Raw genomic sequence first — 21,101 nt, forward strand, 5'->3', positions numbered from 1 at the left:
CCATCCAGGTTGCTGCAAATGATATTGACTATATTTTATAGGTCATTATTTTCCTCACAAAATGTTAGCTTAAATCACCCTGAGATCAGCTGAAACAACAAAATAACTGCACCACCACTCTTTATCTCTGATAGTTAAAAAACCTCACCCATAGAATAATAGCCTTGTTTGCCACAAAAGGAAATCACTGTAATCACATTTGTGAGAAATATAGAACAAGGTCACTATAGGCTTACATACTGTTTAATAATGAACACAACGGGCTTGATGTAAGAACAGCTGATATTGACTTATATAGTCCCTAAGAGGTAGAGGAGAAGGAGGAACTTTAAAAAGGTTTTCTTTTTAAAAATTGGCAAAACATGGGAATCTAGATCTTATATAGGAAAAAAAAAAATTGCCCTCACATAAAACAATTTATTTGGCAAACAAATTCAATGGAAATGTTAAAAGATGCAAATAATACATCTGTTTAAAACACCTTGGTCTTTACTCATATCTCTCTACTAGAGGCCTGGCATGATTTGTGCAGGGGGCTGGGGTTGGGGGGGATTCAATTCCTCAGCTCAGACTACACCATCTCCAATTGGGGACCCCTCAAGGGATGCCTCTCACAATCCAGGACTGCTGGCTCCCACCGCTTACCTGCCTGCCTTCCTGATTGCCCATAACTGCTTCTGCCTGCCAACCTGATCACCCCCTAACCACTCCCCTGCCAGCCCTATTGCCCCTAACTACCCTACCCTGCTGGCCCAGTCACCCCTAACTGCCCTCCCTTGCCAGCCTGGTCACCCCTAATTGCCCTCCCTACAGGCCTGGTCCCCCCCCCCCCCCCCCCGCCCAAACTGCCCTTCATTGCAGGCCTTGTCCTTCCCAACTGCCATTCCAGGCAGGCCTGATTGCCCCCAACTGCCATCCCCTGCAGGCCTTGTTTCCCCCAATTGTCTTCCCCTGGAGGCTGGTCCCTCCCAACTTCCTTCCCCAGCTGGCCATCTTGTGGCGGCCATCTTATGTCCACATGGGTGCAGCCATCTTTGACCACATGGGGGTGGCCATCTTGTGTGTGGGAGTGATGGTCAATTTGCATATCACCTTTTTATTAGATAGGATTGTTAGTGATAATTATGTCTTTAAGAGAATTATCTCCTCAAGGCTTTGACAATTCACACATCCATAGGTGAATTCTTTAGAATTCATAATTTTACTTTAAAAGAGAAAAGGAAACAAAGTCACTAACTCAGGACCATAAGTGCATAAGTAGAAATAATAAAAATGCAAACAAATCCCTTAAAGGGTTCAGTATAGTGCAGAAACTTCCATTTTTCTGCCACCACAGGATTAAGACATTCAACGGGGAGTGGGGAGGCAAGCCGGGATGGGAGTTTCCAGGGTGGAGGGGATCAAGGGGGAGTTTGAAAACGGGGACATCTGTAATACTTTCAACAATAAAGATAAGTTTAAAAAAATAAAAAAGATGTTCAAATACAGTCTATTCACTCTACCCCTCATAACATCCACTGCTTCTCAGGATGGATAGATAATGCCCCCAGTTAAGAGTCAGTAATTCTTTTAATTTTGAATATAAACTAAAAATAAATAGAAAGTATCACATTCAGAGGGTGGGGGGATAGGTAGAAAATATAAACTGGCTAGTTGATTTTTTAGAGAGAGAGGAAAGGAAAGGGAGAGAGAGAAACATCAATGTGAGAGCATAACATTGATCGGCTGTCTCCTGCATACTCCCTAACAAGCCTACAACCCAGACATGTGCCCTGACTAGGAATCAAAACTGCCACCTTTTGGTGCATAGGACCACACTCAACCAACTGAGTCACACCGGCCAGGGCTAGTTTCCTTCTTGTATATAATGCTGTACAAACGATCCTATGAAGTTAGAAAGTGTTTTGAAATTACAAAGCCATTTTCATATACTTCATTTCCATTCAATTATTATAAAGACTCTATATGTTTGATTAAATGGAGTATTTCAATTCTTATTTATAACATTTCAAATTCTACCTCTATGTATGGCTTAAATGCAAGACCTTAAACATTTTTCCTTAGAAAACTTTTAGGGCCAAAGTAAAGTTTTCTTTTAAAAAGATCATTGGTTTCTTTCACCACCATAAAAGGAAACATTAGTTATATTCAGATTCCAGCCACACAGAAAATTTAGCAACAGAGCAAAGTCAAATAAAGAAGAGTTCATTGTTCAACAGTGTCAAGAGGATACCAAAGCATCTACCTTAATAAAAGAGCAAGATGAAAATTGACCGTACCTTCACAATACCCACCAGCCAATCAGGAATGAGTATGCAAATTAAACCAACAAAGATGATGGGTTAATTTGCATACAGAGGTGCCAGTGGTCAGGGGCAGGATGCTTGTGACACTCAGGTATTTTGCACCACCCCAAATGACTCTGGGCCTCTGGGCAGTGTGGGAAGATAGAAAGGTGGCTCCAGGCAGAGCAACGGTTGTGCCAGCAGCCAGGGTAAGGAAGACCCATTCTGCACGAATCTTTGTGTATCAGGTGTCTAGTTTACAATAATCACACGTTTTTGAATACTTAGTATGTGCTTGGATAAGCTACTTTGCGTGTACTCTTTCAAATAATCTTTACAAAAATCCTATGAGGTAGATGTTTTATTATCCCTATACTACAGATAAAGAAATGAGGACTAAAAGAGGCTAACTAAGTTGTCAAAGGTGATCCCAAAGTTAGTAATGGGGAAAATATACATTTTAATCTTTTTTATCTCAACCATTTTGCTATTTTACTTATGCTTGTCTGGCAATTTCTTTTCCACTATCTCTAATGCATCTCCCAACCACTCTGTAAAATAGAATCTTGTTCATTTATTAGATGAGTAAATCGAGAATGACACACAAGTCAAGTGGCCTGTGTATAGTAACAATGGAGAAAAAAACCCCAAAACTCAGCAATCAGGCCTTATGCTACCAAACCATCAGAAAAGGTAAACTTTTAAGATTTCTTTTAAAAATGCATTCACTGTCTGCTTCCACCTACTTGACACACAATCCTAATAAATCTGGGTTTCCTAATTTCTGTGCCCATGGAAGATGAAAGGAAAGAAACATTTGCTTACGCCAGGCACTTTACATACATTACCTCACCCAAACTTCAGAATACTAAGATATAAACAGTATCCCACACAGATAGGGTTAGGATTTAAATCATAAACCAAAAGATTATACAGAACGTAATAACAGCCAACAAGCCTACTGGACTCCTGATGATTGGGGCAAATTCCTGAAGATCAGGATCTATGATATTCCTAGACCTTACTAACAAAATGCCTGTTAATAAGCATTTAAGTGTTTTTAAATAAATATTTCATGAATGTAACATTTACAACCCAGACCCATTCTTTACCCACCATTTCCTGAGCACCTCTAGACAGGAATTCAGCCACCAGCCACATTCTAATAATAGAAATAATATGTGACTATAAGAAACCACTTACAGCAAAAGCAAAACAGTAACAACAAATACTACCACTAATACAAGTAATTTCTATGACACTCCAGAGCATCTCACCTATATGTCACCAATTCCTATGAATTCTGACTCAGAAACAATCCCTCAATTCCCTACTGCCTTTCCCTTTCCATTTCTTTTTTATAAAACATTATTTTTATTGATTTCAGAAAGGGAGAGGGAGAGAGAGCTAGAAACATCAATGACAGAGACATCAATCATTTGTAATTTACTAGGCGACCTTGAGCATGTTTCTTACCCTCTCTGAGCATCCCTTTAGTAATAAAGAGATATTTATAAATCCCAATGTATAAACTGAGGATAATACTAGTACCTACCTCAGAGTGTTCATTACAAAGGTTAAATTATGTAAAGCATGTTAAGTATTTAACATAGTATTGTACATAGTAACTGCTAAACAAATGGCAGCTATTGTTATTAAATTCATAGACTATACATACATATATAGTCGCTTTGACTTTCTTCAGACAGGGAACTGATGTAAGACTTTCCTCTATTGTTTAAGATTCTTAAAAATAAAGTTATTTGCCAATTAATTACTTAAACAGTAAACAGCTGATAGAGATATAAATAGATCAGTAACAGCTGAACTCTAACACATACAGGTATTAAAAATAGTATGCCATTGGCCTGTTACACATAAATATAACTGTAAGTAACCACAACCTGTGCACAAAAGGTAAGCAGCTAAGCCTTTGTCTCAACCTACTAAAAACCTTTTATGAAAAATATGAAACACACATCACTATGTGATTAGGAAATTCCCTAATACAATTTAAATCAAAAGGAAATTATGCCCTAACAGTTTGGCTTGGTGGATAGAGCATTGGCCTGTGGACTGAAGGGTCTCAGTTCAATTCTAGTCAAGGCTATGTACCTTGGTTGCGGACACATCCCCAGTAAGAGGTGTGCAGGAGGCAGCTGATAGATATTTCTCTCCCATCAATGTTTCTAATTCTCTATCCCTCTTCCTTCCTATCAGTAAAAAATCGATAAAATATATTAAAAAGGAAAAGAAAATTACTATACTCAGGTATATGCAAATACACTTAGAATATATTAAATAGATGAGCAATTTACAGCTCAATGAATACTATGAATTAAACTAAGTGATATTTAGCAGATTTCCTAATTCCATTTCATTGATCGGCAGCCTTCTACATGCCCTCCACTGGGTATCCAGCCCGTAACCCGAGCATGTGCCCTTGATGGAAATAAAACCCAGGACCCTTCAGTCCACAGGCTGATGCTCTATCCACTGAGCTAAACCGGCTAGGGAAGAATGTTTATATTCTTGAATGAGTAATTCCATCTCAGAATCTAACCTACAGAAACACTGAAATACACACATGTACAAAGGCAAATGTATAAACTCGTTCACTGAAGCAAAATTAAAATAAGTTAAAAATTGGGAAGAGCTAGCCGAAACTGGTTTGGCTCAGTGGATAGAGCGTCGGCCTGCGGACTGGAGGTCGCGGGTTCGATTTTGGTCAAGGGCATGTACCTTGATTGCGGGCATATCCCCAGTGTGCAAGAGGCAGCTGATCGATGACTCTCTCTCATCAATGTTTCTAGCTCTCTTTCTCTCTCCCTTACTTTCTGTACAAAATCAATAAAAGAAATATATTTTTAAAAAATTGGAAAGAGCTAATGCCCACTCAAACTTAACTATGCTCACCTGATGAAATAAATATCAGACTTTATAACCACAATATCACAATCATCAAAAATAATGAGGCAGAATTATTGGCACTGAATTAAATATATCCCTTTTTAAAAAAGGATATATTCTAATATACCATTAGAAAACAAAAATCTGAACGAATGTATACAAACAGTTCACAGTGCTTATCTACACAAATCTTATGCCTGGCCTGTGTGGCTTAGTGGTTGAGCATTGACCTATAAACCAGGAGATCATGGTTCAACTCCTGGTCAGGGCACATGCCCAGATTGCAAGCTTGATCCCCAGTGGGGTCTGTGCAGAAGGCAGCATAATGATACTCTCTCATCATTGATGTTTCTATCACTCTCTCCATCTCCCTCTCTGAAATTAACAAAAATATATATTTTTTAAAATCTTTAGAGTTAAACTTTAAAATTAAGAAAGCTATAAAAATTTGTTCAATAAGTCTAACAAATCTTCGATACCATATTATGGTCACTTAGAGGAAGAGAGTGGAAGATGAAAAGAAGAAAAACAAAACAAAAAATACAAGAGTTTTGCTCTAAAGGGAATCAAAAAAATAAGCATGTAGAGCAAAAGAAACTATCAACAAAATGAAAAGGCAGCCTTCTGAATCAGAGAAAATATTTGCAAATCATTTATCTAAGGGGTTAATATCCAAAACATAGAGAACTCACAACTGAATAGGAAAAGAAAAAAAAACACAAAACACACACACACACACACACACACACACACACACACACACACACACGAGATTTAAAAATAAGCAGAGGGGCCCTGGCCGGGCAGCTCAGAGTGTCATCACCATATGCCAAGTTTTCTGGTGTAATTTAAGCCCCCGCCTACCACCCCCTCTTTCTCCTCCCCCCTCCCCGCCCCCGTAAGAGCACTGACAGGAATCAACCAATAAATGCATAGATGGGTGGAGAAACAAAACTGATGTTTCTCTCTCACCCCCACCTCATAAATAAATAAATAAATAAATAAATAAATAAATAAATAAATAAGAGCAGAGAATCTGAATAGCCATTTTCCCAAAGAAAATGGTTAGCAGGTACATGAAAAGATGCTCAACATTACTAATCGTCAAGAAAATGCAAATAAAAACAAGGATGAGATATCACCTCATACCTATTTAGCATGGCTACTATAAAAAAGATAAGAAATAGGTGTTGGTAAAGATGAAAAGAAAAGAGCAACTTTTCTTTGGTGGGAAAGTAAACTGGTGCAGTCACTATGAAAACCAGTATAGCCCCAGTCAGTTTGGCTCAGTATATGGAGTGTCATTCTGTGGACTGAAGGGTCCCAGGTTTGATTTTCGTCAAGGGCACATGGCCAGGCTCCATCCCCAGGAGGGGGCATGCAAGAGGCAGCCAATCAATGATTCTCTCTCATCACTAATGTTTCTCTCTCTCTCCCTCTCTCTTCCTCTCTGAAATCAATAAAAATATATTTAGGGGAAAAAAGAAAAAAGGTATAGAGGTTCCTAAAAAGTTTAAAATAGAATTACCATATGATCCAGAAATTCCACTTTGGGTATTTATTCAAAGAAAAAACTAACTCAGAAATATGTATGTAACCCACGTCCTTGGAGCATTTACAAAAGCCAAGATATGGGAACAACCAAAATGTCTATTAATGGATGAATGAATAAAGAAAATGTGGTATAGGTATAATTCATTATAGGTATTATTCAGCTATTATAAAGAATGAAATCTTGCTACTTGTGACAACATGGACTTTGAGGGCATTATGCTAAGTGAAATAAGATGGACAGAGAAAGATAAATACCATATGATTTCACTTATATGTGGAATCTTAAAAGTAAACAAAAAACTCCCCCAAGCTCAAAGACACAGAGAACAAACTGGTGGTTTCCAGAGCAGGGGGTGGGAGTGGGTGAAGGGAATCAGAAAAGCACAAGCTTCCAGTTACAAAACAACTAAGTCATGGGGTGCAATAATGTACAACATGGCAGCTATCCTATATAATAAAGGCTAATATGCAAATTGTCCCTTCAGGAGTTCGACCAACCAGGAGTTTGACTGCTTGCTCTGACGTGCACTCACCACCAAGGGGTGACGTGGAATGAAGGAAGGCCCCAGCCTGCAGCCGGTAGCCAGAGGAAGGAAGGCCTCAGCTGGCAGCTGGAAGGTCCCAATTGGCCTTGATTGCTGGCCAGGCCTAGGGACCCTACCCATGCACAGTTCATGCACCAGGCCTCTAGAAGTTAATAACACTGTATTGTATAGTGAAAAGTTGTTAAGAAAGTAGATCTTAAAAGTTCTCATCACAAAAAAATTCTGTAATTATTAGAGGCCCAGTGCACGAATTCATGCACCAATGGGGTCTCTCGGCCTGGCTGTGGGATCAGGCTGAAATTGGCTCTCCAATATCCCCGGAGGGGTCATGGATTACAAGCAGGCACAGGTCAGGCCAAGGGACCCAATGGGTGCATGATTGGGGCTGGGGAGGGACAAAGGAGGTTGGCGAGTTGGGGAGGGACCGTGGGAGGGCTCCAGGGTATGTGCGGCCCATTTTGCTCAGTCCCTATCGCCTGGAACCCAGCAGCAAGTCACCTACTGGTCAGAGCATCTGCCCCCTGATGGTCAGTGCATGTCATAGCAAGCAGTTGAGCAGCCTTAGCATAGTATTAGGCCGACCAGACATTTAGCATATTAGGCTTTTATTATATTGGATGTATAGCAATGCATATTAACTTGACTTTCTATGGTGATCATTTTGCAATATATATAAACTAGAGGCCTGGTACATAAAATTTGTGCATGAGTAAGGTCCCAAGGCCTGGCCAGCAATCAGGGCTGATTGGGGCCTTCTAGATGTTGGCCAGGGCCTTCCTTCCCCAGCTGCCAGCTGCCATCCAGGGCCTCGCTTCCCTGGCTGCCGGCCGCCGGCCAGGGCCTTCCTTCATTCCACATCGCCCCCTGGTGGTCAGCGCATGTCATAGCAAGCAATCAAATTCCCTGTCTCCCAGTAGAACTCCTGAGGGGACACTTTACATATTACTTTTATATATATAGAATATCAAATCATTATGTTGTATACCTAAAACTAATGTTATATATCAATTATACCTCAATAAAAAAATTTTTAACCAGATAAAGAAATGAGCAGTAGATAAAAGAAAAGGTAGGTTCAGATAATTTTTTTTTTAAAATAAGAGAAAAACCACATTATTTCATATACTAGCAAAGAATGACCCAGTAATGAGGAGGGGCACTTAGCCTAACCCTGCGGAATCAGAAAAGGCTTCCTGGAGGAGCTGTCCCATACTGAGTCATGAAGAGTAAGAGTGAGTAGGGATGAGTGGGGAGGAAATTGAGACAGCATGAGCAAACAGAGGCAAGAAACAACAGGAGGGGAGCATATGAAGTTCAAAACTGAGAATGACAGGAGGTGAGGGTGAGGCTTGCGAGGTAAGCAGTCACTAAGCCTTTTAAGATAAATCAAGCAGATAACACAGGCCTTACCACTATAGGGTTTTTAGGCAGGGAAGTACTGAGTAGTAAGATCAAACTGACATTTCACTGAGGAAGTGAATGGCTTGAAGGGTTATAAAAGGCAGGGATAACAGTTATGAGGCTACTGAAATAAAGAAATAATAAAGTCCTGAACTAGGACAGCATTAAAAGTAGTGAAAGGGACTTAGTGAAAGATCTGATGTGCTCAGTGTTGAAGACAGCAGCTTCTAGAGGAGGCTACTGGGTACATGATAATGCCATTACCTATATTTGGAAATATCAATAGGGGGAAGGTTAATAAATGATTTGTCTCATTCTAAGGTATACTGCTTTTGGAATCTCTATAGGACATCCAAGTAAGTAAATGTAAGCAGGCCAACTGGGTAGAAAACTCAGACTGAGGGCTCTAGACATCTGAAGGGCATCAGCATTTCAGGGGTTATTAAAATTAATATATATATGCAAATTAGCCCAGACACTAACGCAATGACTGAATAGCAGGTACCTGAGCAGCCACAGGCTCCCAGGGCCACCGGTCCCCGCGCGCCAGCACACCTTGGGCCTGGAATAATGATGCATTCACAATGAGCCCAGAGTCACTGCACAGGGAGCTGCAGATCAGGGGGGCTGTGGATGTGGGGGCTGCAGATTGGAGGAGCTACAGATCAGGGGGCTACAGATCAGGTGGGCTGCAGATCAGGCCATCTAAAAAAAAAATCACTCACTCTTGGATGGCTGTACTAACTTGGAGTGACCTCCAAGTGTTTGGTCCCACCCATACAGAAAAATGCCACAAAGAACTTAAAAAAAAAAATTACAGGAAGTATATTTTCAGATGAGCACCTAAAGCAAAATCAGTGAAACAAAGAAAAGACATGACATGGGAAAGGTAAGAGCATTTTCTTGGAATAGTAGGGGAAATTCCCAAGGTGTGTGTCATTAGCCAAAGCTGGAAAAGCAGGATTCAGAGCACAGCAGAGCAAACATGCAGCTCTCTATCTAGACCAGACAGAAAAAAAGCTGTGCTGGGTTAGTGCTTCTGTAGTTTGGGCGGATCAGAGACAGAGTGGGGAAGAAAGCACTACCACACTCAATTTCAGCATATGGGAAAACTGTGTGGCTGCTTTCTTACCTTTTATTTTATTCCCTCTCTTATTAATTTACTATTAAAACATTTTAATTATATTCAAGGAAGCTAAAATGAAATTTACCTCAGAATCTTATTACTTCAAGGATCTGGACAGGCTTTGCCATACTGCTTTGCACATAGACTGGAAGAACATATAAAGCTAGCATCATTATAAAAAACAACCTTTCTAGCACTACACAGTTTGTTTTTATTAATTAATATAACAACCAATTTGTAAAAAAAAAATAATTTCTATGATTACTAGCAAGGATTAATGTATATTTATTACATATATTCATCTTGAACAAACTGCTTGTTTCTTTGGCCATATGTTTATCTACAATAATCTTGATGGCCTTCTTTTATTTTGGAAAGGGCATTTCATGTGTTATATATATATTAATTTTTCTGTCATAATGAATGCAAATGATGCCCCATTTCCATTTCTTTTGAAACAAAAGTTTTCAATGTTTATTTAGATACTCATTGATTTGATTTGCCTTCACTTGGGTATAGGCTATAGTAGTTACTCATCTACCAATAAATCCTGAAGTTGTTTCCATTATTATACAGACACTGCCTGTCTTAGAACTTTTTACTTGCTTGCTCCAATCATTACCCTTTAATTCTTTTATATCATTTGTGTTTTTTATATATATCTAAATACATATTATTGGTTTCAGAGAAGAAAGAAGGAAAGAGAGATAAAAGCATTAATGATGAGAGAGAATCATTGATCAGCTGCCTCCTGCATGTTCCACACTGGGGATCAAGCCTGCAAGACCGGGAATTGAACCATGACCTCTTGGTTCATAGGTGGATGCTTAACCACTCAACCACAGTGGCCAGGCTTTTTAAATTTTTTTTTAATCCTCACCTGAGGATATGTTTATTGATTTGAAAGAGAGAGACAGATCAGAGAGAGAAAAACGTCAATGTAAGAAATATTGATTCCACATGTGCCCCAACGGGGGATCAAACCCACAATCTAGGTATGTGCCCTGATGGGGAATTGAACCCGCAACCTTTTGGTGTGTGGGATGATACTCCAACCAACCAAATGTGTTTCTTATCAAATATATTGCTATCATCCATTCTTTAAAAGAAATATTTTTTGTGGCTAAGTAGTGATATGAAATCTAATGGGTTCCAAGCAATTCTACTCCTAGGTATCTACTCAAGTGAAATGAAAACACAAGAACTGTACACAAATGTTCGTAGCAGCATTGTTCATAATAACCAAAAGTTGGAAGTAATCTAAATGTCCATCAACCACTGAATACAATAAGATATATTGTCCATCCAGGAGCTGGGTGGATGTGGACAGATGAGGGGGGGGGTGATGGGGGACAGCTGTAATTAACATTACCCAATTAGGAGAAGATACAAAAAGTATACACTAGAGGAATTGGAAGGCATTGAATTAAATCTCTGGGAAAATAGAATAAGATATCTGACATACAGGACATGTAGGATAGGAACTCTCTCATATCTATACATATACAAATAACTCATCCTAAAATAAAATCTAATCCCTAAACAAGCATAGCTCTTTCCTCTTGTCTGTGAGGTACAAAGTTTTCTCAGGGTTATTTTGCCCATCAAGCCAGAAGACACACCACCTCTCTCTTGTTATAGGGGTTAGCTAGGTATCCTATCTAATAAAGAGGGAATATGCTAATTGACCTTCATGCCATCGCAATGATGGCAGCGCACAGTCAATAAGGATGGAATATGCTAACTGACTGCCCCGTCCTCAAAGATGGCAGCACCCAGAGCCAATAAGGAAGAAATATTCTAATTGACCTCCACACCCTCAAAGATGGCGGTGCCCACAGCCACAAGATAGCGATGCCCAGTCCCCTCAGTCCCACCGGGGCGGCAGGCACGCACCTGCGTCTGGAGTCCTCTAGTCCCCTCAGACCTCAAGTGGCTCAGGGCTGGCCCGAGGCTCAGGCAAGCCTTTGATGGCAACTGCCCAGCTGACGCCCAAGGCGTAGACAAGCCTCGGATGAAAGCTGCCCAGACACCCAGGGCCAGCTGATGCTTGCGCTGCTGGCAGTGGCAGCAGCAGAGGTGCAATGGGGCGTTAACTTCCCCTGATTGCTAGGTCGCCACCCGCACCTGAGGGCTCCAAAACTGTGAGAAGGGGCAGGCCGGGCTGAGGGACCCTCCTCCCTCATGCACCAGACCTCTAGTGTTTTACCAACAAATTTTCATGCACCAGGCCTCTAATGTTTTATAAACAAAAGTTATTATGATTAGAGGAAAATGTCCTCTAATATTATCATAGTTATGAGTAACAAATGTATCTCTCAACTGTGGCCATCAAACTCCCACATTTTATTTCCTGGCAATGTTATTCTATTAATTTACTCTCTTAACACAGAAATAATGATTCCCGTAGTGGGCAGCCTACTGCAGCTACACTATATACAAAAGAGGAGAACTTCTAAAAATCTAAAAATAAACGTATGAATATATAACTTTCATTCTTACCCTTCATCATCTTCATTATGACTGCCACTATAAATCGAAGTACCACACAGTGACTTGCTTACAAAAATTTCCAAAACAATGGAATAGCTAGCTGAGTCCCTTAATCACCGAAGATTTAATTGTCTCATTTAGTCAGTGAAGGAAAATTATCCTATATAATAAAAGAGGTGATATGCTAATTGACTGTCACACCATCACAAGATGGCGGCAACCACAGCTACAAGATGGCAGCACCCAGTCCCCTCAGCCCTGCCGTGGGCCTGCCACCTGAGTTCCCCAATCCCCTCAGCCCTACCATGCACCTGCTGCCAGAATCCCCCAGTCCTCCAGCCCCGCCATGCACCTGCCTCCAGAGTCCCCCAGTCCCCTCAGCCCCAGCGGCAATGAATTTTTTTGCGACCATCACCCAAGGATATGATTATTTCTTTTAGACCATTTGTTCTTGGGGAACAGGCCTAAGCCAGCAGGTGGGCATCCCCCAAGGGTCCCAGACTGTGAGAGGGCACAGGCTGGGCTGAGGGACCCCCTGTGTGCACGAATTTTCATGCACCAGGCCTCTAGTATATTATGAAAGTCATCTATTTCTATAGTCTTTTTTCCTCAAGGTTCCGAAAATTAATTCCAACATGGTTAACTCTGAAAGTAACTTTCACATACTCAGATTTATCTCTTAAAGCATTTGGTCAGGCTCTACCAACTTCTAGCTGAGTTCCCCTTATTATAACCTTTCCTGGAATAGGCTAGGCAGCTGAAGTATAACATTCCCTTGGGCTTTATGCCATTTACAAATAAAATCAAAACATCAGTTGAAGGAAAAAAAAAAAGTATGACCTAAGAGCCTATGCAACTTAATTACAAATAGATTAAGCTGTACCCATTCGTTTCAGAACTAAAAGAATCAGAAGAAAACTGTAGAAAAATTAAGTATGAGATTTTTAATGCTAAAAAGAGCTACAAAATACCCTTATTGATGAAATAGCTTAGGGCCCCAAAGAAGCTGCCAGTAAAAAAAAAAAACAAAACACAAGACAAATAAGCAAAATTAGACAGCTAGCGTCAGTCCATGGGCCGATCCTCTATCCATAAGCTAAACCACCTGGGGCTGACCTCCCAGTTCTTCAGCACTCAACTACATTGCCTTTTAATTCTGGTGCAACTTTTCATTTTGCAGATGAGGAAATTGTGTCCCCTAGGGAAGAGATAGAATTCATTCAAGGTTGAAAATTATTTAATAGCAATACTAGTACTAGGATTAGTACTCAGAGTTGAGTTGTTTTTTTTTTCATTGTTGACAGTATTACAGATGTACCCCATTTCTCCCTGCCTTTGGCCCCTTCCACCCAGCCCCCACTCCACCCCACCCCTTCACCACATTATTACCTGTGTCCATGGGCTATGCATATATGTTCTTTGGTTAATTTATCCACTCTCCCCCTAAGATCTCAGTCTTTTCCATGCATTAATGTCTCAGGACCTATTTTGTTCATTCGTTTATTTTATTCATTAGACTCCACATATAAGTGAGATCATGTGATATTGGTCTTTCTCTGACTGGCTTATTTCTCAGACTCGGGTTTCTTATTCACATTATGCTTTCCTATTTCACATTGAACTTTTCCCCATTTAGTCTTTCTAAAACATAATTTGTTTTTTTTTAGTATAAAATACTTATTGTTGAAGTCAAGAGAGTACAATAAAGTATAGAAGAAATAAAAATCACTCCTCCCAGCTTCCAGAGATAATCACTCTCAACAGTTTAACATATTTATAGGCATTACAAGACTACCACTCCACTCACTTGCCAATATTTTTGAAGAAATTTAAAGACATACTAAATATAAATATATAGTTGCATATTTAATTTTTTTCACTTACATTGTTATGTTCCATGACATTGAATATTTGTTGAAAATATGACTAAATGGCAAATGACACTTCATAAGTTCATTAATTTATTTAACAATAGGTCTACTGATTATATATGGTAGATTTGGGGGAATTAATCTCTGTGATGAAATTGCTATACATCTTTAGGCAATATCTCTGATATTATTCTTAGATTAAGTCCCTGGAAACGGCATTACTGAGTTAATATCTAACAATATCTAACACTTATGTGGTGCTTACTATTGCCAAACTTCTCTATGTGCTTCACCTTGTTTAATCCTTGCAACAACCCTATGAGAGAAAATGAATGCCCAGAGAGAACAGTGACTTGCCCATGATTGTACAACTAGAAAGGGACACAGTCAGGATTTACATCCAAGGAGTCAGGCTACCGAACCCATTGCTCTTAATCACCATGCTGGACTTTTTTTAAAAAACGTATTTTTATTGATTTCAAAGAGGAAGACGGGGAGATAGAAACATCAGTGATGAGAGAGAATCCTTGATCTGGCTTCCTCCTGCATGCCCCACACTGGGGATGGACCCGTAACCCAGGCATGTGCCCGGACTAGGAGTCGAACCTTTTGGCAGTTTCTTTCCTGGTTCATAGTTGATGCTCAACCACTGAGCCACATTGGCCAGGCCATGCTGGACTATTTTAATTCCACACTTTTTCAACTACATGGTGCTGGTCTACTAGAAGTTTACTACAAATGTACAAAACTCAGCTGAGGAACCTGTGCTTTAGTAAGCATCCCAGAAGTTTCTAGTTTGAAACTCACTATCTTGATCTAAAAATGTAAAAAGAGGATATTTAATAAACCCTCCCCATAAAAACCTTAATAATTATAATGATGTTTTAAATATGGATGGGAGGACCAAGTAAGAGAGTATTCAAAAATGGTTCAAGTGAATCTTCATGACCTTGGATTAGGCAATGTCTTCTTAGATACAACACCAAAAGCAAAGTGATAATATAAATTTACAAATTTAAGATTATTAAAAATATAAAATATAGATAAATTGAACTTAATCAAAATTAAACTTTTATCCTACAAAAAAACACCATCAGGACATCTATTATCTTATTCCACTTATCTGAGGCACCTAGAAGAGGCAAACTTACAGAGCTAACAAGCAGAAACATAGCTGCATAAAGTACATCTCATAAATTTCTTTGGCCTTCTGTTGGGATTTTCTTAGCCCAGGAGATTTTACCAGGGCTTTTCCTGCTGAATTGTTCTTCTTTGCCAGGGAAATTCTGGTGGTTGAATACTTTATTTCAGGCTTTATTTTTCAGGTTTCTTGGGCTTTAGCAGAGGAAGGGCAGAGTGGACTACAGCTATGTGAGGAGAGTCTGGGGTTGGTGGCTCTGGGGAGAGAGCTGAGAGGACAGCCCCCAGGATCCCTATCCCGAGTTATTCCTCAGAAGCCATCTTTCTCAGGCAGAGCGTTCTCATCCAGGCAGAGCTTTCTATTTCGGATGACGGAAAATTTCAGGATATGGATGAAGGTGATGGTTGTACAACATTGTAAACATATTTAAATACTTTAATGTCACTGAATTGTACACTTAAAAAGGTAAATTTGTTGTGTATATTTTACCATAATAATAATAATAACAAAGCACCATCAAGACAATCTACTGAATGGAAAAAAAATATTTGCAAATCATTTATCTGATAAGGGAATTGTACCCTGAATATACAACTTAATGATAAAAAGATAAGTTAATTTTTAAAATGGGGAGATGTGGACATTTTGCAAAAAATATATACAAATGGCCAATAAGTAAATGAAAAGATCCTCAATATTACTAGTTGTTACGGAATTTTTTTTTTTTTTTAAGTGAAAAGAAATACCACTTTATACTCACTAGATGGCTACAATAAAAAAGACAGGAAAAAGTATTGACCAGGAAGTGTAGAAATTGAACCTTTATTATACACTGCTGGTGGGGCACATATAATAGGCCAACCACTTTGGAAACAGTTTGGCAGTTCCTCAACATGTTAAATATGAAGCTACCATATGACCCAGTGAACTAAAAGCATATGTCCACATAAAAAGTTGTGCATGTATGTTCTCAGTAGCATTATTCATAATAGACAAAGAGCAGAGACAACCCAAATGACTATCAACTGATGAATGAATAAGTAAAATGTGGTATATCCCTATAATGGCATATTATTTGGCAATAAAAGGTATGAAGTATCAATATATGCTACAACATGGATAAACCTTGAAAACACTATGCTAGGTGAAAGAAGGCAGACATAAAATCATATAACATATAATAACATGTTATATAATTCCACTTATATGAAATATCAAGATAGACATATCTATGGAGACAGAAAGTACATTCATTTGTGGTTGCCAGGACCTAGGAGAGGAGAAAATGGGGAGTGATAGCTAATGCGTACATAGTTTCTTTCTGAGACAATGAAAATGTTCTGGAATTGAATAGCAGTAATAACTCACAATTCTGTGAATATATTAAAAGCCACTGAAGTGCACACTTAAAAAAGTTAAAAATAAACTAAAAAGATGGTTAAGAAATTCAGAATAAGGACATGAATTCTGAAATAAAGTGCTTAGAAAAGTCTTTATGGAAACCATAGACAATGAAAACAAAGATGGAAATGTCAAAACTGTCAAGAAATTAAAAACTAGGCAAGTACAGTGTGATGCAAACCAAAGTTTAAAAAGTTCTATTAAAATTCATACTGAGGAAGATGGAAAAGTTAGTTTCCAAGCAGGAAGAAAAGAAAAAGAATAACTACCAAAACAAAATCATTCAATGACTCATCTAAGAGGTTCCCTAATGATTTTGAAATTTAACCAAAATATGTTAAGAACATGTGATAGTACTATTGCTTTTGCACAGCAAATTTGATGACCTGAACTATGTTGAATTCCCTGTCAATAAATGAGAAGCACTCCCATTTGCCCTAAACAGGCTGAGGTGAGGATGAAAGAGAGTTGAATGTCAGCTCCATGGGGGGCAAGGACTTGGTTTTGTTTAATAAAGAACAGTGCTTGGCACACAGAAAATGGTCAACAATAATGGCTAAATAAATCAACAGCACTTTGAAATTTATAGAATACTGTACATATGTTTTGGGAATTCACAGTTAGATGAGAAAATTCTACACATCTAGATATGTGGAAACCCAGAGAAACTAGAGTTTCAGGGAAGAAAAGAATTTCCCTCTATTACCACACTAACCCAAGGCAAATAAGCCTATATAACTTGTTTATGTTTTTTTTTCCCCCAAGTGAAATAGAGTTTATTAGTGAAGCAGTGAGACAGAGCACAAGCTACTCCACAGACAGAGCAGCCCTTGCTTGTGTTCGTAAATGTTTAAACATATTCCATAAATAATAAAAGCATAATATGCTAATTAGACTGGATGTCCTTCCGGACGTCCTTCTGGATGATCTTCCGGATGAAGCCGGGGCTGTGAGGAAAGCCCGGGTCCCGGGTGCCTGAGGGAAGCCTAGGTCCTGGGTGCCAGAGGGAAGCCGGTGCCCATAGCTGGGGGAAGGAAGGCCTACTCTTGCATGAATTTTGTGCATTGGGCCTCTAGTATTACATAAATTTCCCATATTTTTACATAGCCAGGATAATAGAAACTATAAGTGAGTCCATAAACTTCTAAAGAGTTAATGATTTAAATGGTTAAAACAATTACATACACTTAGAATTCATCATTGACAAGTTAAAGGAACAAAGTATAGAAGATAAAATCTCCTAAAGATATGATTTAAGATGGTTGAGTAGGTGAACAAGTAGGTGACTCGCCACCTTCCACAACCACATCAAAAGTATAACTAAAATACAAAACAATCATCATTCAGAACTGTTCATAATCTGGCAGAATGGAAGCCCTACAACTAAAGAATTAAAGTAGGAAGCATATTGAGACTAGTAGGAGGGGCAGTGGCAGAACAGGCTGATCCGACACGGGTGTGTCAGGAGGGATATGGAGGCTGTGGAGGCATCCTGTTAAGGAGCAAGGGGTTCCAGCCCCACATCAGACCCCTCAGCCAGAGTTTCAGTGCTGTAAAAAGAATCCCCTGTAACTGTAAAAATTAGTGTGCATTGTGGCTGAGTGACAGGGAGGCTGCTAGAGACAGGCACTTCCTCTTAAAGGGCCAGTGCACAGACTTACTTGGATTCATTCCCCCTGAGCTCCAGCGCTGGGGCAGTGGCTTTGGGGGATCTAGGGACATGTGGGGTGGAACTGGATTGTCTGGCATCAGAACAAGAACTCAGGGGCAGTTTTCTCCCAGACAGGGGTGCTCACAGGGGTCATTGTTCCTATGCCGAGACCTCCTTCATTGCAGACCTTGACTAGCAGGTACCATATCTGAGTCTTCATCAACCAGACTCACATTGTTTGCTCTGCCCTGATGAGTCCCTGAGACCCCTAAGCCACCTAACTTGCAGCCCCATCCAAGCTGTTTGCAGCAGCTTTCCATATGAATGTCATCCTGGCCCAGGCTTCAAACTTTCCTAAAATCTCTCAAACAAGTAGCAGCTGGCGTCAATATGCCCCATACCTCTCAATAATAGGCCCCAGGCCTGGCACTAGAAGCAACCTTGCTTCACAGCTTGGCTTCTCCTGAGAACTTCCAAGCTCAACACAAATAACAGCCATCTACAGATTTCTCTGTAGCTCCTGGTGAGTGGCCACAGGCAGGGTACAAGCAGTGGCTGACTTTGTACCTCCAAGGGGACCCCACTGGCCAGTGTACTGGAGGATATCTTCAAATCATGCCAGATTACATCTCAACACATCCACAAGCGTCACACTCAAAGAGACAACTCTGAGTACCAAAGCCCCATTGATGCATGTCCTGTTCCATAGGGGTGTCTCCTACAGAGCAGCTTTCACTGAAGTCTCTCCTGATCCTCACAGCCACTTAGACTGAGTGTCAATTCCTCCCAGTGATGCCAATAGCAATCAAGACTCAACTACAACAGGACTGTGTACACAGACCACAAAGGAGTGCACCTAGGGTGAACAGCTCAGGTGATTGGGGAGGATGAACCACTGGGCCCCATAGGACACCTAACTACACAAGGCCATTCTACTAATTCCAGGAGACATAGCAGCTCTACCTAATAACATAAAAACAAACAGGGAAGTAGACAAAACGCAAAGACAAACATGTCACAAATGAAAGAACAAAGGAAATCTCCAAAAACAAAACAAAACAAAACAAAAAAAACTAAATGAAATGGAAGGAAGCAAACTACTAGATACAGAATTCAAAACAATCGTTATAAGGTTGCTCAAGGATCTTACTTACCAAAGCTATCGTTTCAAATTGAAGGTGAGATAAAGAGCTTCACAGACAAGAAAAGGCAAAAGAAGTTCATCACCACGAAACCAATATTACATGAAATGTTTAAGAAGGAGAAGGAGGAGGAGGAAGAGCAGGAGAAGGAGAAAATGTGAACAATAAAATGGTAATAAATACATTTCTATCAACAATTTAATCTAAAAATCAAAATAAAAGAACAAGGAATCTAATGAACAAAATAAACTGATGAATAACATAGAACCATAGTCATGGAAACGTGGAACAGACTGACGAATCTCAGAGGGGAAGGGGGTTATGAAGAGATTAACCAAAAAATTTATATGCATATATGTATTACCTATGGATACAAATAAGAAAGTGGTGAAGGGCTGGGGTGGGGAGGATATGATTTAAGTAAACTATCATACACGAAATAAATATGAGATCTAAGAAAATATAAAACCTGTAAAATTTATTCAATTCTGCCCTAATCAGTTTGGCTCAGTGGATAGTGCGTTGGCCTGCGGACTGAAAGGTCCCAGGTTCGATTCCAGTCAAGAGCATGTACCTTGGTTGCAAGCACATCCCCAGTAGGAGGTGTGCAGGAGGCAGCTCATTGATGTTTCTCTCACCAATGTTTCTAATTCTCTATCCTTCTCCCTTCCTCTCTGTAAAAAATAAATAAAATATATATTTTTTTAATTTTGAAAAAAAAATATTCAATTCTAACTGAACTTAGAACAATGATCACAGAAGTAAGACAAAGTCCCACCTTATAAGAATTCACTTAGTATAACAGGCAAGAAAAAACTACAACTCAGTAATAAATGTCCTTAAAAGATAAAGACAATTTCTAACAATGACTGAGTCAACAAATTTACTTCTAAGTTTACAGGAGAATTAAAAAGAGACACATTTTATTTTAAAGCATTAAAATATATGTATATAAAGTTTCTATATCTGTAACACAAATAAGTCAATACAAAAAAAAAGATATTTTATATTAAAACATCACTAACAACATTGTGTTTAAATATTTAATCAAAAATTAATACAAAATTTTATTCAATATTCTATTGTTAAAATAATGGCAGATGTCACTAGTTAGTTCATTTTAACTCACTTTTCTTTTAAATCAAGATACTTGTCGGCAATGGACGTACAATTAAAGCTATAGTTCAAGGTCCAACAATTCCCTTTGAACACACTAAAATGATAGTCCACTAAAACGTCCTGTTATATTTGTCACATTTGAAAACTGTTTTTTATTTACCTCAATTAAGGACTTTATTTGAATTAAAAAATATCAAGCAAAATTTGAAATTAAATTTTTCCTTTCCATTAATAAATATAGATGTCTTTATTTGGGTCAAAGTTTAGTAAAGCACATAACTTCAAGTATAAAAGATCTCTGTTACTCACTAAAATTACAAATTTTAAGTACTTAATCAGAGCAAATTTATTTATTTTTAAAAAGTTTATTTTTTAATTTATTTTTTACAGAGAGGAAGGGAGAGGAATAGAGAGCTAGAATCATCGATGAGAGAAACATCGACCAGCTGCCTCCTGCACACC

At 39.1% G+C, this 21,101-nt stretch overlaps 1 protein-coding gene across 38 annotated transcripts in view; it reads right to left on the bottom strand.

The window, feature by feature from the left end:
• Positions 1-21,101, bottom strand: part of SLMAP (sarcolemma associated protein) — a 129,207-nt gene that overhangs the window by 85,927 nt on the left and 22,179 nt on the right. The gene's annotated exons all lie outside the window — the stretch shown is intronic.

The sequence above is a fragment of the Pipistrellus hanaki genome (genome assembly GCF_964339955.1).
Source record: "Pipistrellus hanaki genome assembly, chromosome: 13".
Classification (NCBI taxonomy): Eukaryota; Metazoa; Chordata; class Mammalia; order Chiroptera; family Vespertilionidae; genus Pipistrellus; species Pipistrellus hanaki.